This window comes from Triticum urartu, chromosome 3 (genome assembly GCF_003073215.2).
Source record: "Triticum urartu cultivar G1812 chromosome 3, Tu2.1, whole genome shotgun sequence".
NCBI classification, from domain to species: Eukaryota; Viridiplantae; Streptophyta; class Magnoliopsida; order Poales; family Poaceae; genus Triticum; species Triticum urartu.
The window spans coordinates 414740325-414754700 of record NC_053024.1 but is presented as its reverse complement, the minus strand read 5'-3'; positions in this window follow the sequence as shown (position 1 = coordinate 414754700).

Sequence of the window (14376 nt, the reverse complement as noted above, 5' to 3'; positions counted from 1 at the left end):
CCTAAAAAAATTATAGTTGGGCTAGCCTTTTTCAGCTTGAAATTTTTTAATATCTGGGCTGGATATCTGGCCTGGGCTAGACGGGCCACAGCCCGCCTAGTTAATACCTGCAGCGATGTTTTCGTTGTTGTTTAGAGGAGAAAAATTAATATCTGGGCTAAACATCAAAAAACTCTGCAGTGCTCACACCTCAAAAACACAAATACTGCTCAAGCTGCTTGGTCCCAGCTGTCGGCTGCTTCTTGTGCAATTCTCTCGTTTATTGACTAGTACTACATAGGTTGACAATGGTGTGGGACCGTGATGTCAGGAAACCAGGGGGAAGCAAAATAAATAACTCCAGCGAGCGCTTCCACCTCTGCCTCGTTGTCTCCCGTGGAAACCCCTTTCCTCCCTTTTTTTTGCTCGGGCAAGGACCAATGCATGCAGCACATCCATGCAGTTATTAGGCAAGAAATAAAAGCGCTTTGCATGCTATGAATTACGATGGCCTGCGTGGTAGCTAATAAGGCATCCTCTTAACTGCTGTGATTAAATGTTGTGTTTAGAAGAGAGAAATATTCTTCTTTTCCACCAATCTGCTTGCACCTAGGTCGTGATGCACCTTCTAATACGACTTATTCACCTAGACGGAGGGAGTATAGTTTTATACATATATATAATAAGGAGGCACTTTCATACATCAGGCTATGGACCTGGTGGGTCCCCATTGTCATCCTCTCCGAGTAAAGTCATCTCCTCGCTCGCGCGCGCTTTCCGCCCAAAACAGTCAGCGCCGCCCGCCCTGCTTCCCGGTGCAGGCGATTGCTCCGCCTTCAAACGACACAAGTGTCGTCCGTCCGTCCATCTGCCGCCCACATTAATGATACGCGGTTGCCGAGGCGGCTACTCCGACGCCACACGTCTGTCCCTCCGCCCACCCACCATTGCTATATAAACTGCTGCGCCAATCATAGCCACAGTCATCCGTATCCGTTCCCTTTCTCCTGTCCACACCACTACTGCCCACCATGGCTTCCTCGCGCTCCAGCGCTCTTCGGGACGGGCGGACGACGGACCACAAGGAGATGGCAGCCACTGCTGCCGACCGGCTGGCCGGCAGGCAGCCGGAGGACGACGACGTCCTAATGGAGAACATGGTAGTCGATGATCCGGCGCCAACCCCCTCCTCCGCGCCATCCTCGCCGGTGCATTGCACCATGACCATCGGCGAGGCCCATGCCCAATATATGGATAGTGTGAGGCAGATGCGTCAGGAGCAGTTCCGGGAGGCGCAGGCCGACCCCGCCTACAACCACCATCTCCTCCAGGAGCATCTGCAGGCGGAGGAGCAGATCGTCGCAGAGCGGGCGGAGCAGGAGGCGCTGCTCGACTCGTACCGCTTCGCCCGCAAGGGCCGCCTCGAGCGCTGGCAGGAGCGCATGCGGGTGGCGGAGGCTGCGGCTGCCTACAAAGAGGCTAGCAAAGAGGGCGATGAAGCAGGTGAGGGGCTGTTTGGCGAGACTGAGGACGAGGCAGAGGACAATGCTGGCTCCGACGAGTCCCCGCTCCACTGGCATCGATGAGGCCCTGCTCCGCCGAGGCCCCGCGGTGCCAACAACAAGGCAGAGGACACCGCCGACTCCGCCGAGGCCCCGCCCCGCCAACAACGAGGCAGAGGACATCGCCGGCTCAGCCGAGGCCCCACCCTGCCGGTAACGCGGGGGTGGATGTCCACCGCTCCGCTGAGGCGCCGCCCGCCGGCAACAAGACAGAGGACATCGCCGGCTCTGCCGAGGCCCCACCCCGCTGCCAACGAGGCCGCGCCACATAGAAAACAAGGAAGAGTAGAACACGGTAGGTCGCCGCCGCTCGGGTCCAAGTAAGGCCACTGCTGCTACCCTCCTGTTGAAGCCAAGCTAGGCGGGTTGACCATTCACGGCCGGTTAGCTTCTTGGCGGCGACGTGGAGTTAGGGAGTTCTGCTGGAGAATAATGCTGCTTCTAACAGGCCACATGTCAGTTACGCAACTGCACCTACAGTTAAGTCACTGAAGCTTCTGTTCGGCTCAGCGGGACACATGTGGGTAGCTTCGGTTAATTAATTATACCTCCAGCGCACCCCCTTTTTAGTTGAAGAATGTATGAAATGTAATGAAATCTGGCATGTTTATATGAAATCCAACCGTGTATGAACGAATTTATTTTGATTAGTTCGAATTCCTGTATCACTGGCATTGGATGAACATGCAAAACAATATGTACTAGCATTATTCCGAGGGTGATCACCTCGTTTGCAGTAGTTTCACATGTACTCCCTCCGGTCCTTTCTAGTCTGCATACAAGTTTTGTCTGCAGTCAAAGTATCTCTACTTTGACCAATCTTATACAAAAAAGTATGCACTTTCACAATGTGCGAAGTAAAAAGGAACAGAAGTTGTACAAAGAGTTTGAGCAGGTTTTTGGCGTTTCTGTACATTGCAATCAAACACACAGGCCTTGCAATTCATAGAGAACATTCAAAACAATCAATGATTATGCATCTCAGCGACTCACATGTCAGAGGCAAGATTTACTTCACAACTAAAGAATAAAGAAAAAATTGGTCGACGATGCTGACAGCAAGGGCATCCCATTCGAAAATATCAAACGCATGTCTTGCTAAAATCAATGAGCAAAATTTGACAAGGTTGTCCCATTCCAAAATATCAAATGCCTACAATTGTGGAATGGGCAGGGTTTGCCATCAGTTCAGACATTGACATGGCACCTCGTGCTAAATAAACCAGCTGTTCTTTTTGTGCAGTTCCACCAAAATCAACCAAATTCCCGCGTAGCTTGTATGATTTCGCCCTTATATGTTGCAACGCCTTGAACTTATCGGCACCTCCTTTCTTGTGGTGGAAATGAATGATTCGATGTATTCATGAACATTTTGTGCAGTTCCCATTGAAATCAAGCTGAGCACCCATGTTTGCACAAATACAAAAAAGTGATTAGTATAGAGCAAACTGTACTATGAATTGACAGTTTCAACAGGCACATACATGGTCCATGTAGAGCACACTTTTAGAAAAATGGAACTCACTAGAAAGAATCCTAGAACAACATTGTACTCGCACATCACAGCAAAAAATGGAGATTTTGCTAGTCCTTCTGAGCTGAAGTTAGTTTGGTCTTGTGGGGAGTAATGTAACCATCCTTCAACTGCTCCTTCTGATGATAAGATAGACAGGGCTTCTTCATCCTGGCATAATCGAAACTAGTCACTTCACGTACTCCATATTCTTCTTCAGAGGAAGATGATCCTGTTGTGCAAAGACAAGAGGACTACTAAATGCTAGCATCACTGTTCGCTCGAAAAAAAGGAAACGAAATATTTAAAACAGCACAGATGAAGCACTTCTCAAGGACAATACAACTTTTTCATGACAGCACCAGGAGTTGATTTTTGTTTTTCTTCCCCTTGTTCTTCCCCTTCATCACTTGGTTCAATAACAAACAAGCTTCGCCTTCAATGTAAGATTTGGCATGTCAATTAGGGAGCACAAGTATAGTACTAAACTTAATTTTCTGATGAAAGTGGCAAAATACAGGCCAGCAGTTGTGAAATATCCTTATCTTACCTCAATGGGATATTAAGGTGCACATATAGATTGGAAGTCTTGTCTCCATTTGTGCAGTTCACTAAAATCAAGCAACATTATCATACAGTAGCACAACATATGAATGCACACTGCAGAATCATGTGAAAGAAGGCTAGTACTCACCTCTCCTGATGCGGAATTCAAACAACTCACAAGAAGAAGATCTGTACCAAATTCTCCTTAACGGATAGGAAGTAAGATCTCCTCTTGTGCAGTTCCACTAAGATCAAGCAATCAAGCAACGTTGTCGGTGTGACATTTTGGTTGAACTGCAAAAAACACTCTTAAAACAAAAGTGTTTTGTGCAGTGCAACAAAAGGTCACAATGGCAACGAGGTGAAGCAGATAACCCTATTTACACAGAGGTGCAAAGGAAACAATTAGTGTTCAATAACGGTGGATGACACAGAAGCCAACAAAAAGAAGCATCTACCTTATCTAAATGGGAAAGAAAGCAAGACAGTAGCATTTCTCAGACGGTGGCATTGATTAATATTAACATAGAGATTATATTAACAAGAAAATTCGTTAAACATGTAATTTGCTTTTAACTGTGGCATTGCATCAATTTTCGAGCGGCATTATTAGAGGGTGTTTGTTTACAGGGACATTTTGGTATAGGGACTAAAAAATCTCCGTGTCAGCCCCATCTAAACCAAAGAGGAGGGACTTTTAGGGACTAAAAGTGGGCATTTGGGACTAAAGAAAGAAGACCCTGAGGGAGTCTTTTTGGGACTTTTTCCAACAGTTGCCCCTGCCATGCATCGCACCTTGTCTCTATTAGTTCATTACTAGGGGTAACATGGTCTTTTAGCATGTCATTTAATAACCTCTAGTCCATGTTTAGTCCCTGGAACACAGCAGGTAGGGACTAGGGAGTTTTTAACCAAACAGGGCCTTAGATTAACAACAGCTAATGAGTTGCACAGGACAGTGGATGCACCAGCACCATGTGCATCTACCGATGTACTGTGGTCATGCACAGTCTGTTGCAACAAAGAACAAGCAACCAAGGAGCATATTTGTGTTGGTCCTAGTTTTGTTATCTTTAGACGCCTTTCCCTATGTGAGCGCAGCAAATCTAGTCCTGCTCAAACTCTACAGCCTTGTCCCTTCCTTTCCTTTTTGAACTAGTACTTTCGCCCCTTCCTTTCCTCTTTGAACCACGTCCTAGATTTATGCGATACAACTTTCCCCACTACTTTCCCCCATTCCTTTCCTCTTTGAACCACGTCCTAGATTAATGCTATACAACTTTCCCCCTTCATTTCCTCTTTGAACCACGTCCTAGATTCATGCTATATACAACTTTTCCCACTACTTTCCCCCACTCCTTTCCTCTTTGAACCACGTCCTAGATTCATGGTATACATGCAGCTAGAGCAATGCATGTGGAGTAAGTAAATTATACCTTAAGGTTCTTGGGGCGTGGTTCGGTGGGCGACGGGACGACGGTGAAGAAGAAGGGGTCGGAGGCCCTCCCGCGCTGTCGCTGGGTGGAAAGTGAACAACTGCGCCGGTAGTCCCTCGCCGACGGCGACAACGTTAAGCCTCCTTCCCTTCCCGGCGGACGGATCCTGCCGGCTCTTTGAGCAGCAGTGAGGGGAGAGAGAGGCCAATGAAGTCTTGTTTAGATCTGGAGAGGGCGAGAGAGTGTGAAGAGGGCAACTACAAGCGCTGAGGCTCCAGCGGGAGAGGGCGAGAGAGTGAGCGAACAGGCTAACCAGCTACACAACCCTCCCGTTATATTCAACGAGAGGGAAATAACCTTTTATACATTCCTGCATTCGTGTGACAAGCATGCCGTGTTTTTTTGTGTGTGTGGGAGTCATTGGGATTTCAATCATAATCGTGTAATGTGGCTTTGGTGGTAAGACTATCCACAGTGGTGCAAAAATAATGCAGCCTTAGTCACCTTACCTCTCTCCACATAGTACGTTGGGTCCCACCAGTCAGAGGGTGAAACAAACAAATTAATAAGAAAAATTAAAAGCGCCAGCGGTGTATCTTACCTCACACATCTCGCTACTGCTCGGGAACACTGTCCAATTGATCCCTCTGTTCGCTCACATACTATTTTAAGTGAATCCTTATTATAACATGCACACAAATTTTGGCCACTTGTATTCGACTTAAGTTAGTGTGCCATCGTATATTGTATACTTACTACTCCCTCCGTCTAGGTGTAATAAGTCACGTTAGAAGATGCAACGGGACCAAGGTGCGTGCGTGTGCGTGCGTGCGTGCATGTGTGTGTGTTTAACACCATGTGTGTGTTAGAGAGAGTGATGGTTCGACCTACTCCTATAGAGAGATGTTGTGTAGTGTACGATTTTAGCCACGAGAGTCGGTGCATCCTCTCGTTTCCGGGCGTGTCTGGTAGGGACATGCGGACAGCTGCCACGCCCGCTCCTGACCAGCCTGGCCCACCCAAAGCCCCTCGATCGCCCGCGCGCGCTTCCTGCCCGAAACGGTCAGCGCCGCTCCAAAGAATCGGTGCCGCATTCATGCCCGGGCAGAGCGGACGCGACCTCTCACTCGCAAAAGAGTGCTGGTTGCTTTGTCCGTCCAACTTACTGCTGGGTCTATGTGATTTGACGGCTCATTGGTCTTTATTACTGAGGTGGTGGGACTGCTGGATGTCCCACGCTTTTGGAGAAAGGAGGTATACTACTACTACTAGATTACAATTTTCTCCATTCTTACAGTGGAGGCGTGCAAGAGCAGTGAAAACACGCAGGCTCAGTGATTACATGGCCCACCTCACACTACTATCACCATGCGACACCTAACTCTTTACATAGTACTCCCTCCGTTCCAAAATATAACTAGATGAGTCTCCGCGCGTTGGCCTGGAACAACGGTAGATCTCTCTGCGCAAAATTATCGATTTCATAGAACAAAAAAACTCTATAACCGCATGACAAATGTGGTAGCCAAACTAATTAACTCCCATCATCATTTAGATCATCCCACATAAGGAAAAAAGATCAGCCAACTCCTGAACTCCTACTGCATAATGGGATTATATTTTTCTTTTTGACATGTTAATGGGACTTAAAAGCTCACTTACATGCATGCTACCTGTGCATGCTTGCATGCAGACATGTTGATGTGATTTAAAACCCACTCACATGCATGTGGCACGGTATTTCTGCATGATTGCATGTGGCTTAGTGCGGAGCCTCTCAACGTCAAGATCAGACGGCTATTATGGACTGATTTACTTCATCTAACGGCTACATCAATTTTGATGACATGGCTCAAGGAGAGGATAGAGAATTCCTAGTAGTGGGGGCTAGCTATTACTAGTAGATATAAGTCTTTGTAGAGATTCCACTACATACGGAACAAAATGAATGAATGTACACTTAAAATGCATCTATATACATCCGCATGTGGTTCATGGTGAAATCTCTACAAAGACTTATATTTAGGAACGGAGGAAGTACTAGTATAGTACGTACTGTAATTTATCAGCGAGATAAATTTGTACAATGCTATGAAGCTTCCAGCTTCTGTTACATGTATCTTGCGTCCAAGGTTGCCCGTTGCAACATTTCATCAAATACAAAGGAGACTAGCATGCATGCTATTGCATCTCAATGATTGAAAGATCATAGAAAATATTTACTCCCTCCGTTCCAAAATAAGTTTCTCAACTTTGTGCAAACTTTAGTACAAAGTTGTACTACTACTAAAGTTGACACTTATTTTGGAACAGAGGCAGCTAAAGAAAAAATGATCCATGCAGTCCCTAGCCCTTGAACCGTGAAACCTGACCAGGCTTCAATTTGCTGGCAACGTTCGAGCTTCCTAATAAATGAAGTTTGCAACCTTTTGACCATCGGATCATTTTATGCAGTTTCACCAAAATCGAGATGAGCATCCCTGTGGCAAAGAAATTGAACAAGCGTGATTAGAATAAGATTACTGGGACTAGTTGATGAGACATAAACTCATCACAAATACTGTATGTAGAAGCCAGTAGAGGTATGTGCGGGGCAAAGAAGTAGAGAAATATCCACAGGGAGTGATGTGGGCAGCTGGAGCAGTGGTGCAAGCCGGCTGTAAAGGGAGTTGTACCCGAGGGACGTAGCTCAACCTTGAGGAGGGCGGCGTGAAAGCACAAGTGCTCCCTAGGTGGTTTTGATAATTGATGACAACATATCTCTTGTTGGACTAACACTTCTATCTAGCATGTTTCAGATAAGTTCAACAATGGAGTGGCATGGAATAAAGGTTGTGGGAACTCCTTAGATGCTAAGGACAAAGGATTGGCTAAAGCTTCAGGCTCAAGACTCTTCTTTTTACATTTAAGTGATCCAAGATCACATTGAGTCCATAGGAAAAGCCAATACTATCAAGGAGGGATGAGGTGTTGCTTAATGAGCCTCTTGCTTCATGTGCTTAATGATATGCTCCAAAATCCTCAACCACTTTCCCATACCCACATATGACCTAAACCCTAAGCCAAATTCGATCCTACCGATTCTCCCCATCCGGCGCCACCGAGTTTCACTTGTCATTAGCCACTGCCAAACCCTAGCAATTCGGTTCTACCGATAAGGATCTCGGTCTCACCGAGATGGGATTGCAAACTCTCTGTTACCTATTGTAATATTCTCGGTCCCATCGAGATATGCAATCGGTCCCACCGAGATTGCAATGTAAACTCAGTGTTTCCCCTTTGTAACTTTTCCGTCTCACCGAGTTCCACTCGGTCCCACCGAAAGAGCAAATCGGTCCCACCGAGTTTGCCTGACCAACTCTCTGGTTAGCTAATTAACAAACTCGGTCTCACCGAGTTTGTGTAATCGGTCTCACCGAGATTACGTTATGCCCAAACCCTAACCGAATCGGTCCTACCGAGTTGCATGTCAGTCCCACCGAAATTCCTAACGGTCACTAGGTTTACTATTTCGGTCAGACCGAGTTTTATGATTCGGTCCCACCGAGATTGGAAAACTGTTTAATGGTTGGATTTTGTGTGGAGGCTATATATACCCCTCCACCTCTTTCTCATTCAGTGAGAGAGCCATCAGAACAAACACGCCATTCCAACTCATTTGTTTTGAGAGAGAACCACCTACTCATGTGTTGAGACCAAGACATTCCATTCCTACCATATGAATCTTGATCTCTAGCCTTCCCAAGTTGCTTTCCACTCAAATCTTCTTTCCACCAAATCCAAATCCTATGAGAGAGAGTTGAGTGTTGGGGAGATCTCTAGCCTTCCAAGTTGCTTTCCACTCAAATCTTCTTTCCACCAAATCCAAATCCTATGAGAGAGAGTTGAGTGTTGGGGAGACTATCATTTGAAGCACAAGAGCAAGGAGTTCATTACCTACACACCATTTGTTACTTCTTGGAGAGTGGTGTCTCCTAGATTGGCTAGGTGTCACTTGGGAGCCTCCGACAAGATTGTGGAGTTGAACCAAGGAGTTTGTAAGGGCAAGGAGATCGCCTACTTCATGAAGATCTACCGCTAGTGAGGCAAGTCCTTCATGGGCGATGGCCATGGTGGGATAGACAAGGTTGCTTCTTCGTGGACCCTTTGTGGGTGGTTGCTTCTTCGTGGACCCTTCGTGGGTGGAGCCCTGTCCGTGGACTCGCGCAACCATTACCCTTCGTGGGTGGAGCCCTCCGTGGACTCGCGCAACCGTTACCCTTCGTGGGTTGAAGTCTCCATCAACGTGGATGTAGGATAGCACCACCTATCCGAACCACGGGAAAAACATCCGTGTCTCCAATTGCGTTTGATTCTCCAAACCCTTCCCTTTACATTCTTGCAAGTTGCATGCTTTACATTCCGCTGCTCATATACTCTTTGCATGCTTGCTTGATATGTATTGTGTGTGTTGAAATTGTGCCTAAACTCCACTTAAACCGAAAAAGCTTAAAAATTGCAACTTTAGCATCAAGTGTCTAATCCCCCCCTCTAGACACATGTACTTCTAGATCCTACAAGTGGTATCAGAGCATTGGTCTCCATTGCCTTGGTTTAATCACCATTGGAGGAAGATGGATGTGTCTACTCTAGGGAGTCTTAGACATAGAGTGCCTATTCTTGATGGAAAGTATTTTCATGAGTGGAAAAATGAGATGCTTGTAATCTTCAATCAATATTGTTTGAACAAGTATATTGCTAGCCCTTGTGCACTTCATATTGATCCTTTTCATCCTACCCTAGATGAAGATATTGACATGATTCGCAATCTTAGAACTATTGAGCTCATCATTAGAGGATTGCCCAAAAATTGATTGCTAGTTTGCCTACTCAATTGTGCCTATACTATATGGAAATTTCTTGAGGAACGATTTCCCGATCATTCCTTGAAAACTTTGGATGAAATTCTCCATAAATCTATTGCCTTGAGTAAGATGAACTCTAGTGATCCTAGTTTTGGTAAATGTCTATTTGAACTTACCAATCTTAAGCATGCTAAAGGAGATGTTGGAATCATTAATGATATCATATTCAAAGCTATAAGAATTCATAAAAGTGACCACTTTGATGATCATTTATCTAATGAATTACCCTCTCTAGGAAATGATGAGTCACAAGATCATGATGAACATGAATATTATGATGATGATGATGATAGTGACTTCGATCTTGATGATGCAATGAGACATTTTGGTCTTATGGCAAATCTTCGGGGATATGAATCAGGAGGAAAGGAATGGGTTCTTGATAGTGGATGTACTGATCATATGACCGGAGATGAAGAGATGTTTCGTGAGCTTGCTGAAAATGACGGCCCTCGAAAATATGTCACCTTTGGTGATAATTCAAAGGGTAAAGTGGTTGGCCTTGGTAAGGTGGCCATCTCACATGATAGTTCCATTCAAAATGTCATGCTCGTTGAATCTCTTGGCTACAACTTACTTTCAGTATCTAGACTTGCTGATTTCGGTTTGAATGTCCTATTTACTGAGGTAGATTGCCAAGTATTTCGTCGAGACAATCATAAAATGGTCTTTACGGTATGCGTAGAGGTGATCTTTACATTGTCGATTTCTCTAAAAAGGCACAACCTAAAACTTGCTTTGTTGCTAAATCCTCAAAAGGTTGGTTGTGGCATAGACGACTAGGTCACGTTGGCATGAGAAACCTTGACAAGCTTATTAAAGGAAATCATATCCTTGGAGTCAACGATGTCATATTTGATAAGGATAGACTTTGCAGTGCTTGTCAAGCAGGTAAACAGGTTGGAGGAAGACATCCCGTGAAGAACATCATGACCACAAGGAGGCCACTCGAGCTACTTCACATGGATCTTTTTGGTCCCAACGCCTACAAGAGTCTCGGTGGAAATTCTTTTGGTCTAGTTATAGTTGATGATTTTTCAAGATTTACGTGGGTGTTCTTTCTTAATGACAAGTCGCAGGTCCAGAAGATCTTCAGAAACTTCGCTAGGAAGGCCCAAAATCAGTTTGATGTGAAGATCAAGAAGGTTCGGAGTGACAACGGAACGGAGTTCAAGAACGCAAATGTGGACACCTTTCTTGACGAAGAAGGGATTTCACACGAGTTCTCGGCTACGTACACACCTCAACAAAATGGAGTTGTTGAGAGGAAGAACCGGACGCTCATCGAAATGGCAAGAACGATGCTTGATGAATACAAGACGCCAAAGCACTTTTGGGCAGAAGCGGTTGAGACAGCTTGTCACGCAACAAATCGCTTATATCTTCACAAGCTACTCGGCAAGACGGCATACGAGCTTCCTCACCGGTAACAAACCCCAAGTTGGATACTTTCGAGTATTCGGCTCAAAGTGCTACATTCTTGATAAGCATCGTCGTTCAAAGTTTGCTCCTAAATCTCATGAAGGTTTTCTACTTGGTTATGGCTCAAACTCTCACACTTACCGTGTCTACAACAATTTCACCCGAAAGGTTGAAGAGACGGTAGATGTGAAGTTTGATGAATCTAATGGCTCGCAAGTAGAGCAATTGCCAATTGATGTAGGAGACAAAGACCCTTCAGAAGCAATTCAAGACTTGTCCATTGGCAAAATTCGTCCAACGGAGGTGAAGGAGAGTACTTCATCCGTCCAAGTGGAAGCTTCTACTTCACGACAAGGTGAACCAAGAATCGACACGGAAGCATCCACAAGTGGGACACACCAAGATGAAGAAAACGAGGAAGTACGTCAAGATGAACATCAACAACCTCCTTCTCCACCACGACAAGAGAACGACGACGTCAACAATGAAGAAGGCCAAGAAGAAGAACAAGATGAAGAAGATGTTCAACGAAGACCCAAGCAAAAGCTCTCACGAGTTCGAGCAAGAATTGCCAAAGATCATCCCGTCGAGCAAATCCTCAATGATATACAAACCGGGAGAATCACTCGCTCAAAAACTCGTTTAGCTAACTTTTGTGAAAACTATTCATTCATCTCTAGCATTGAACCTATGAAGGTTGAAGAAGCATTGGAAGATCCGGATTGGATAAACGCTATGCATGAAGAGCTACATAATTTTGAGAGAAACCAAGTTTGGACATTGGTCGAGAAGCCCGACAACAACCACAACATCATTGGTACCAAATGGGTGTTTCGCAACAAGCAAGATGAAGATGGACAAGTGGTTCGCAACAAAGCACGTCTCGTCGCCCAAGGGTACACACAAGTCGAAGGTATGGACTATGGTGAGACGTATGCTCCCGTTGCTAGACTTGAGTCCATTCGCATCTTACTTGCCTATGCTAATCACCATAATATCACCTTGTACCAAATGGACATTAAAAGTGCTTTTCTAAATGGTGAAATAGAGGAGGAAGTTTATGTCAAACAACCTCCCGGCTTTATCAATCCTAAGAAACCAAATCATGTTTACAAACTTCACAAAGCTCTTTATGGTCTTAAACAAGCTCCTAGAGCATGGTATAAATGCTTGACCAAGTTCCTTACTACAAGTGGTTTTGAAATTGGTAAAATTGATTCTACTCTTTTTACTAAAAGGGTTAATGGAGAACTATTTGTATGCCAAATTTATGTTGATGATATCATATTTGGTTCAACTAACCCTCTCTTTAGTGAAAAGTTTGGAAAGCTAATGTCAGAGAAGTTTGAGATGTCTATGATGAGTGAACTCAAATTCTTTCTCGGGTTGCAAATCAAGCAAACTAAGGAAGGTACATTTGTCTCTCAAACAAAGTACACCAAGGACTTATTCAAGAAGTTCAATATGCAAGAATGCAAAGGTATGTCTACACCCATGCCTACTAGTGGACATAATGATTTAACCAAAGATGGTGAACCGGTTGATCAAAAGGTTTATCGCTCTATGATTGGTTCATTGTTATACCTATGTGCTTCACGTCCCGATATTATGCTAAGTGTGTGCATGTGTGCACGATATCAAGCTGCTCCTAAAGATTGTCATCTTAAGGCTGTGAAAAGGATAGTGAGATATTTAATCCATACACCAAATTTTGGCATTTGGTATCCTAAGAGGTCTTCTTTTGATCTTGTTGGCTATTCCGACTCGGATTATGCCGGAGACAAGGTTGATAGAAAGTCCACTTCGGGTACTTGTCAATTTCTTGGTAGATCTCTTGTGTCTTGGTCTTCCAAGAAACAAAACTCGGTATCCTTATCCACCGCCGAAGCGGAATACATTGCCGCTGGTTCATGTTGTGCTCAATTACTTTGGATGACCCAAACTCTTAAAGATTATGGGATTTATGTGAAACATGTTCCACTGCTTTGTGACAATGAAAGTGCTATCAAAATTGGTCATAATCCTGTACAACATTCTCGAACTAAGCATATTGAAGTTCGTCATCATTTCATTCGAGATCATGTTGCTAAGGGTGACATCAATCTTAAGCATGTTCGCACCATAAGCAATTAGCGGATATATTCACTAAACCACTTGATGAGAAAGTGTTTTGCAGGTTGAGAGGAGAATTGAACATCATTGATGCTTCGAACTTGGAGTAGAAACTCCATTGGATACATGCAAGACATGAGCTTATGACTAATCCATGATATATCTCTTATGATAACTATCTTATGTCTTGGATATATTTGCACCTTGCATGTTGTCTAACCCATGTAGGTGCTTGGTTGAATCTAATTCCATGAGATTGCGACTCACTCACATCTTGAGCAATCTCTACAAGACCAAGACTCTACACAATAGTGGTTGAAGACAAGGAAGCACAAAACCATTCAAACATATCCTTTGACAAATTCTATGTTAAGCTTCATGATTGTCATTTTTGGATACACAAGTGCTCTTCCTTGCAAGAACTAACCCATGTAGGTAGATGAACTCAAACTCCAAGTGGTGCTCCCAACTCTTGATGAGCTACATCAACCTTGAGCACCCACACAAGTTCAACTACATGAGCAAGAACCACACCACCACCCAAGGTATGTTATTCCATCTTAGAGAAGCTTTACTCCAAGACATGAGTCAAAGCAACTTAACAAGATGAGAATACATCAAGATGCTTAAACGAAAAATGGTAACCCCATTTTGAGCTTAAAACGATGAGTATGACCTACGATCAAGTGTCCTCACTTGACTCCTAAGTCAATATACTCTAACATAGGTGACTATGTCACCGCCCAATTCTAGATGAAGTTCTCTTGTGTTCTTTTCTGAGTTATTGCATTTGTCCCTTGCATATTTGTTTCCTTCTTTTTCAAAAAAAAACTTCATCTAGAAACTTTCACTCTTTTCTTTTTGATTTTTGTTCTGCATATTTCTGCATCAAATTCCTTGCA